The sequence below is a fragment of the Notolepis coatsorum genome (assembly GCF_963971535.1).
Source record: "Notolepis coatsorum genome assembly, contig: SUPER_7_unloc_1, whole genome shotgun sequence".
Classification (NCBI taxonomy): Eukaryota; Metazoa; Chordata; class Actinopteri; order Aulopiformes; family Paralepididae; genus Notolepis; species Notolepis coatsorum.
Genome location: NW_028174880.1, coordinates 1,434,188 through 1,443,266, shown reverse-complemented (window position 1 = coordinate 1,443,266; position 9,079 = coordinate 1,434,188). Strand labels below are relative to the sequence as shown.

General features: G+C 41.7%; 1 pseudogene across 1 annotated transcript in view; it reads right to left on the bottom strand.

Moving 5' to 3' along the window:
• Window positions 1–1,006: 1,006 nt before the first annotated feature.
• The window catches only part of LOC311232702 (transmembrane protein 144-like), a 24,055-nt pseudogene continuing 15,982 nt past the window's right edge, over window positions 1,007–9,079 (bottom strand). The window contains exons 8-11 of the transcript XR_014621095.1: window positions 7,277–7,290; window positions 5,440–5,537; window positions 2,240–2,292; window positions 1,007–1,334 (exon numbers count right to left, since the gene is read on the bottom strand). The product of XR_014621095.1 is annotated as a transmembrane protein 144-like (transcript). The remainder of the gene's footprint in view (window positions 1,335–2,239; window positions 2,293–5,439; window positions 5,538–7,276; window positions 7,291–9,079) is intronic.

The window sequence follows — 9,079 nt, the reverse complement described above, 5'->3', positions numbered from 1 at the left end:
AGTATTGCTTTTCCTCCCCAGAACATTATTGATTGATTAACTCATTGACCGCCGCGTTGGGAACGGGATATGACTATGTGCTGCCAACGCATTAAACCTATGGAGTTTGCAGGGCTATAACTATATATATATTATGGCTATGGATGCAATAATATGGCCCATTTGGCATCGAGTATCTATCGTTCAAGATGTGAAAAAGAAAAAGAAAATTGTCCATCCATACGTTCCCGTTTTATACCGTGGTGAATATAAGTATGGTTTTAGAGCGGTTTAGGGTCATTCCTGGGAGGCTAGTAATAGGCCGCGACGCATATTATACTTAATCCATTGGCATTTCGTCCCTATACACGCTACAATTAAAAATTCAAATGCATATGATCGGTATATTATGTTCCATCATCGTTTCTGATTAATTAATTAATGGCATTCGTTAGTACAAGAGCATACGCTGATCAGGGCGATGGCTATGAAAACAAGGCACAATCGAGCTGAAATTGACGTTAAATTGCTCAAAAAGAATATTCCAATCATTTGATTGCCATCCGTTAGATCGTACGTCCATTTGGGTCACGACATAACCCACCACAGCATAATGAATCGGCGGTCCCGAAAACTGTTCAATTTCAATGCGATCGGGGTAGAGCCCCCGGTCCAGGCGACTAGAAAAACCCGCCAGGATGAATTTCATCGACACACAGCCCATACACAGAGTCTCAAAGGGAGTGCAACATCGGCCACATACCACCAGGCGGCGGTATTGGACTTTTGCGATCTCAGACTCATTCCCTATGGTTACACAGGCTCCCCCTGGATGGATAACGAATAAAAGAAATAACGATCAAAATAACGTATATATATATACACGTGGTTGGCGTTCAACAATTGGCGGACAAACACGTATTAATCGTTGTTGGCAGGGAATGAGTTAATGAATTCATCATTTTGGCTCATGTTGTTGTTTACATGTATCCCCCCCTCCCTACTTCCCATTTCCCCCCACGTGGAATGCACCCGATTGGATAAATGACACGCTGGTGCTCTAGTGCGACATCTAGTGGCTGAATGTTACTATATAGCACCTTTAAGCTACACAGGTTAAGAGAATAGGAAGGAACACATTCACTATCAAACAGCTTGGTCCCTTTCAGTCCTTTTCCCAAATGTATGAGGTCATAGATGGCACTAGTGTACTGTAGAGCAGCATGTATCCGTCTGTGATGTCAGTAAATTCATGTTCCGTAGTTCCATCAGTCCACCTTAGAGAAGGCTGTCAATAGGGCTCCTGCGAGGACCAATGAGAAAGCAGTTCCTAGGACCAGGAAGTTACACAACCCCTGAGAGAGAGGGAGGGGGAGGGGGAGGGAGACAGAGACAGATAGAGAGAGGGAGCGGGAGGCAGAGGGAGAGGGATAGAGAGAGGGATAGAGAGAGGGAGAGAGACAGATAGAGAGAGGGAGAGGGGGAGAGAGAGGAGAGAGACAGATAGAGAGAGGGAGCGGGAGGCAGAGGGAGAGGGATAGAGAGAGGGATAGAGAGGGGGAGAGGGAGAGAGAGAGGGGAGAGGGAGAGGGGGAGAGAGAGGGGGAGAGAGAGAGAGGGAGAGGGACAGACAGAGACAGAGAGAGAAAGAGATTTACATTTTAGATTGTAACATTTCACTATGTTACTATGCGTGTACGTATCTGTGTGAGAGGGCGTTAAATGATTCTCTCTCTTTCGGCCCAAATATAAGACAGCTTGGTATTTAACAAACATGTTGCCAATGCTGGTCACTTATTTGATGAGGAATACACAGCCCCGCCCCCGTTATTAATGATGAGTGTGTTTCTACTTTGAGCCATGCGCCTCAGTTTACCTTGCAGCCCGTCTCTACTGGTGTTGTATACAGTATGAAGCTTTACACGCCATTGATTTTACCATCAGGCGAATGCATCTTCCAATATGATTATTGGAACTTTTCATAATGACATAATGCTGAAATCACCCTGGTGGTTTTTTCTCACACACACACACACACACACACACACACACACACACACACACACACACACACACACACACACACACACACACACACACACACACACACACACACACACACACACACACACACACACACACACACACACACACACACACACACACACACACACACACACACACACACACACACACACACACACACACACACACACACACACACAGATCACAAAACAGTAACTATAATTATCACACTTACCTTAATCTCCTTAAACACCAACACCCCCACAATGCTGCAATCAGCCCTGGACCCTACACACACACACACACAACACACACACACACACCACACACACACACACACACACACACACACCGTTTAAAAGTGCTACAGATAACGTTTTGTGTAGAGTAATCATTTAAAACAGAATACATCCAGTTTTTAGAAAGGTGTGGAATATAATTATTGCTTTCCGCCCAAATCATTATTGATAAAAAAATGTAATGAATGTTGTTGTTGTTTTTATTACAGGTTCAGACCTTCTACCAATGTTAGAATATGAACTTGTTTGTGTGTGTGAGTGTGTGTGTGTATATGTATGTGTGTGTGTATATATGTGTGTGCATGTGTGTGTGGGTGTGTGTGAGTATATGTATACGTGTGTGTGTGTGTGTGTGTGTATATATGTGTGTGTGTGTGTGTGAGAGTGTGTGTATATGTATATGTATATGTATATGTGTGTGTATTTGCATGTGTGAGTGTGAGAGTGTGTGTGAGTGTGTATATGTATGTGTGCATGTATGTGTGTGTGTGTGTGGTGTGTGAGTGTGTGTGCGAGTGTGTGTGCGAGTGTGTGTGTGTGTGTGTGTGTGTGTGTGTGTGTGTGTGTGTGTGTGTGTGTGTGTGTGAGAGAGTGTGTGTATATGTATATGTGTGTGTATTTGCCGTGTGTGAGTGTGAGAGTGTGTGAGTGTGTATATGTATGTGCATGTTATGTGTGTGTGTGTGTGTGTGTGTGTGTGTGTGTGTGTGTGTGTGTGTGTGTGTGTGTGTGTGTGTGTGTGTGTGTGTGTGAGTGTGTGTGAGTGTGTGTGTGTGTGTGTGTGTGTGTGAGTGTGTGCGAGTGTGTACTAGGGGTGTAAAAGGTACGCGTATCCGTACCGAACCATTTCAGCGTGTACCGTACCGTACCGTGCGGCTGTGTACCGAACAAATACAACGGTAAAGGCAATGAGTGTTCTTGTTATAGATTCGATGATGATGACGTCGATGATGAGGAAGAAGAAGAGGACGACGAAGCGAGCGCGCCTCATGTTCCCTCCAAGGAGTGGACGGTGGAGGGCGACCTGCCGAGTCCTACCCAGAGACTTCCTCCGAATGAACCAGATGACAATGGTGAGGAAGAGGACGGCGTCGATGATGATGGGAATGACGATGACCATTCAATCCCACTTTATGTTCCCTCCAGGGTGTGGTTGAAGGCGACCTGCTGAGTCCTACCCAGAGACTTCCTCAGAACGAACCAGACGATGATGATGATGATGGGGACGGTGAGGAGGAGGACAACGTTGATGAAGAGGAGGACGGTGACGACGAAGGCAGAGAGGAAGAAGCAGTGACAGAGGAAATCACTGTGTCAGACGCTGAGAGGGAGAGGTACAGTGTGGCAGCTGTGGAGGAGAGTGCTGCAGAGGAAATGCAGGAAGAACCTGAAACAGCACCAGCAAAACCAACCATTGACTCTGCTACACGTGCACCTGATGAAGACGAGGACGAGGAGGAGGATGATGAGAGAGAGGAATCAGATGACTCCACAGATGAGGAACGTACTGGGAAACCAGATGATGTGTGCGGCTGCAGCTCCTCAGAGAGTGAGGCAGAGGAGGAGGAAGATGCACATAAGGAAGATGCACACAACAGGGCCACTACTGAACCTCCAGTGTTTAAAACGAGAGCTCTCAGAAGCAGGACAGCAGCAGTCGCAGCCAGTCCAGGAGGGCTGACCGGGCGGCACCGTCCGGAGGAGGAGAGGGACGGCAGCATGGGGGTGCATCTCCCGAGACGTGGCTCTGCTCTGCAAGGACCTGCTGAGGACGGGAGTGTTGGAGGAGATGACGAGCCGGTGGAGGAGCAACTGCCTGAAGAAGCTTATCAAGTGGAAGCCCATGGTGTTACCGGGGCCGGTGATGGCCAAACACTTTTGGATGTGCCAGTTTCCAAGAGGAGAAACTACAAAAGACGACGGCGTAAAGGAAACCTGGGGAAGAATGGCTGAAACCTCCCGACCGACTTACCGCAGAAAGTCCTGACGACCCCGATGGAGAGTCACAACCAGTGGACATTGGCTGTATGCCTATCAGAGCTATAGGGCTCTGTTGAACTTTGAATATTATCATCGAGTTACCTTGACTGTTATTCGAATTACTAATTAATTTGTTCTTCCCATGCACAGGGACAACAAGCGAAAACCAGAGCCCCAGTCAAGCTTCTTCGTGTTTAGAACTATGATTTGAAATTGATTATTATTGAGGATTGCAGGCTATAATGAACACTCACCCGACCATGTTATTTGTTTTGTAATTGTGTAGGCACAATTAGGGGCCGGTGTAAAGGCCAATGAGTGTTCTTGTTATAGATTATTATTATTATTGTTAGTATTATTATTATTATCTATATATTATATTATATATTAGAACTTTGCACTGTTTAGACTGTCTTATTTATGTTTGGACACTAGAGGGCTCACCACCCATTACAGCCCACTCCTATAAATAGCCAAGGTGATCACTGCAGTCTTTGTGCACCTGTGATTAGATACAATTTTCTACCTGTTTCACTGTTTCACTGTTGGATCTGAGCAATTGACAACTGTTCTGTTTAAACCCTTCATTCACTATCATTTACCTTTGGACAACAATAAACCCTGTAAACCGTAAGAGGAGCAACTTTGGACATTCAATTAATTCAACATCACAACTTTGGGACTGAGTAGTAGAAGTAATTTGCGGGTGCATCGTGGACGCTTGTCTATTCATTGGGGAGCGACAAGCGGCCACTACAACAACAGTATGTTAATCACTAACGACCGCCCCCGGGGGCTGTTTTTTCACAATCTAATATAATTATTATTCTTTAAAAAATAAATTACAAGTCGATTATTAATTTCAATTTCGAATATTCGTTGACAGCCCTACAAGTACTATTAGTTACTGCACACTACATCACCCCTGAGTGGAACATGGAAAGTCAAACTTTCCCCCACTGTACCGAAAACCCGTACCGAACCGTGACTTCAAAACCGAGGTACATACTGTTACACCCCTAGTGTGTATATGTATAGATATATGTGTGTGTGTGTGTGTGTGTGTGTGTGTGTGTGTGTGTGTGTGTGTTTACCGTGGTGATGATGGGGGAGCTGATCACAGCAGAGAGGTAGGTGTGTGTGTGTGTGTGGTTACCGTGGTGATGATGGGGAAGCTGACCACAGCAGAGAGGTAGGTGTTCGCCAGGAACCAACAGCAGGTGGCGACGCCCCACATCACACCTGAGAGGAACCCTGACACACACACACACACACACACACACACACACACACACACACACACACACACACACACACACACACACACACACACACACACACACACACACACACACACACACACACACAGCAATCTCAGTAAAAACATATATTTTTCATGTATTGTTCCAATTTCTTTCATGAATATCATTATTAACTTCAGTCCGACTCCTCACCATACATATCGAATATGTATTCATTTTCAGGATTTTAACCATTTCTTAAATTAGGGTTGGGGTTAGGGTTAGGGGGATACATAAAATCTAGCCAACGCTATCCACAAACACACGTATACCGCCGATATCAGTAAAATTGCTGGATCGGTAGCTATAAAAAATATATATATATATTGGATTTAAAAAAGAAATTAATAAAAAATAAAATAAGAAATAACCATTCAGTACATTTATATCTATGTGTTAATTTGTTACATTTAGTTTCACTAAGTTAGGGAAGTAATGTTTTAAGTCGAGCCTGATGTTGCCTTGTTGCACAAAAGAATGATCCCAGTCTCTTCCACACAGTGAGGCATACAGTTTATAATTTTTTTTTTTTTTTATCTACTTTTTCTCCCATTTTTATCTACTTCCCATCCCAATTTCGTATCGTCTAATTCTGCCCTCCCCTGTCTCGAACGCTGTTAGACCATGCCTCCCACTGGTCGGCTGCAATGTGGACGAAGCCTTGCATCACGTGTCCCCTCCGGTACACGAGGAGGCAGCCGTCGCATCTTTTCTCCTGCACAGCGCGATCTCTCAGCGGCGGGGGTCTGCGTGGGACGGACACGCCGCCCCCTGTCGCTTCCTGATTCTGCTGCGCAGGCGCACCAACCGACCTGTAGGAGTCGCTGTCCACAACGTCCGATCCCCACCCACCAGCTTCCCACCCCCTAATACTTTTTATCTAGATTCATCTATGGAGTGAAAAATGTTCAACGTTCTGAACTTTCAGCCGTATCTTTGCTTGTTCTTTTTCCCCATTGACTCATGCACCTTTTTGAAAATCATCTGACATGAAGATGGAACACATTTTTGTTGTTAATATGATTTATATCACTGGTAGTTCATACAAGACATTATCATCCTCTAAGCCAATCTGCACTTTAACATAGGCCTGGGTTGTTTTTATTTCTGTTAGCGCAGCGGATATAAGAAAGAGGTCTAGCTGAGTCAATGTTGATGGTTTTGTTGAACATTTGTATTTCACAGAGAAACTGTATTCAAAGAATCTAAATATACTTTCTTTGTGTTGATTTTACATTAATTCCATGATTTTACTCAAGTAAATATCTGTTACAAGCTTCGGTCTTAAGTAGAAAAATGCGATTTTTTAATCTAGATTAACCTAGATTAGAAATGTCCGATATTATCGGCCGATATTGGCATTAAAATGTAATATCGGAAAATATCGGTATCAGTGTTAAAAAAAAATTAAAACATTTACAATTTACATTTATTTACATTTATTTAACCTTTATTTACCCAGGCAAGCAAGTAAGAACTAATTCTTATTTTATTTATTGTCAAAAGAATGCATAATGTTGTGTTAATTCCACAACAAAGATATATGCATATATCGGTATCGGTTGATATCGGTATCGGAAATTAAAGTTGGACAATATCTGTATATCGGTAAAAAATCCAATATCGAACATCCCTAATCTAGATTAATTACAGAAAATTGAGAGATTAATTAGTTAATTATTTTTTATCTACCGGTATTGACAGCACTAATAGATAAGAAGAATACACACCAAGAATACACACCAAATCAACAAACAAACTCCGTTGCGAGCGGCAACCAAACTCGCGTGACTTTCTCTCAGTCGGAAGTGACGTCTCTGAGTAATAAAAACTGATGTCACTCACGATTGATCATTCCATCCGCATATTCCATCTGTGGAATCCTTTACTTGTGTGACTAGAATAAACTCATCTTCTGGTATATTCTAAATCTGAATCTAAATTCTTGGACAAGCATAAATTAGAGGAGCTTGAAAATAATGTGAACTAGTATTTTTGTAATTATTTATTTATCTTTTGCTGTAGTGGATAGGTATATTATTTTTGATATTGATAGATAACTTATGACATATTAATATGATATTGTAAGGAAGGGGCAGGACCAGAGAAGCTTTGCTTCTTTCTGTCCCTTCTCGAACAAAACCATTTGTCTTGAGCTACAGTATGTTGACAATTGCTTCCATGTCTAGGAAGATATATTTTTATTTTATTTGTATTTGTATTTTATTTAGTTTTTGTTATTTCAAGTTTGTGTGTTTATGGTTGTTCGAGATAAATAAAGATCAATCAAACCACCTGTTGTGTTATCTTCTACCTGCTTTGTCCTAACTGTTGCAGCAATCAAACGCTTTTAGAGTGTACTTTCAATATACACACACATATACATACACACATACACACATATACACATATACATGCATGCACACACTATCAATGATGATTGAAGAAATGTATGTTTACCAAACAGAGAGAAACACAGATAGAGAGAGACAGAGATACAGAGAAAGAGAGAGATAGAGAGAGACAGAGAGAAACAGAGAGAGAGAGACAGAGAGGAACAGAGAGAGACAGACAGAGAGAGAAACAGAGAGAGAGAAGGAGTTCAGTTCAGTTCAGTTCAGAGTTTTTATTTGCCACATGGAATAATACAATCATAGTTTCTTCATTAAAAAATCATAAATAGCCATTCCATGGACAAAAGGAGCAGGAAGAAGAATAAATCTTATAATTACCTGCCCCTTATTCCTAAACTAACATGTATTTTCTTAATGGTCGGCGTATAACCTTATGTACACAAATAATCATTTATACCATTATAAAAGAAACACAATCCACAGTTAAACAATAATAATAATAATGATAAAGAATAAAGAAGAAAAGAAAGAGAAGAGAAAAAAAAAGAAAAGATCTCACTATTGAGATCACATTTTGATTTTCATACTGACTAAATATTTTTTTTTTATACATTTTTTTTAATTGATAAACACTGTTACATCCCTTAAGCTCGCTATGGAGAGAATTCCATAACTTTACACCAATAACTGAAGGACACATCTGTTTAAGTGTGGTACGTGCAAACTGATGTTTAAAATTGTATTTTCTCCTACTAAACTCACTTTCTAAATGAAAGGATTTTGTAGTTTTTCTGGCAGTGTATTATTTCTTGCCCTAAACATAATTAACATTGTTTGAAACTTAACCATGTCTTCAAGTTTAATTATTCCTAGATTTAATAAATAATATATTTGAGAGAGAGAGAGAGAGAGAGAGAGAAGAACGAGAGAAGAGAGAGAGAGAGAGAGTAGAGCTGTCCCTAAAGCCTGTTTTTGGTATTCAAACTTTGCCAGGTTTTTATTCGAACGGATGTTCGAACCATCGTTTTTAATCATGCTAAAAATGTGCTCCTAAATAATTGTTCTGGTTCAGTACTGTCGAGTCTCGACTTTAGGCACAGAGCGCACATTTACGCATAACGTAGCTCATATTGCTGCGGTT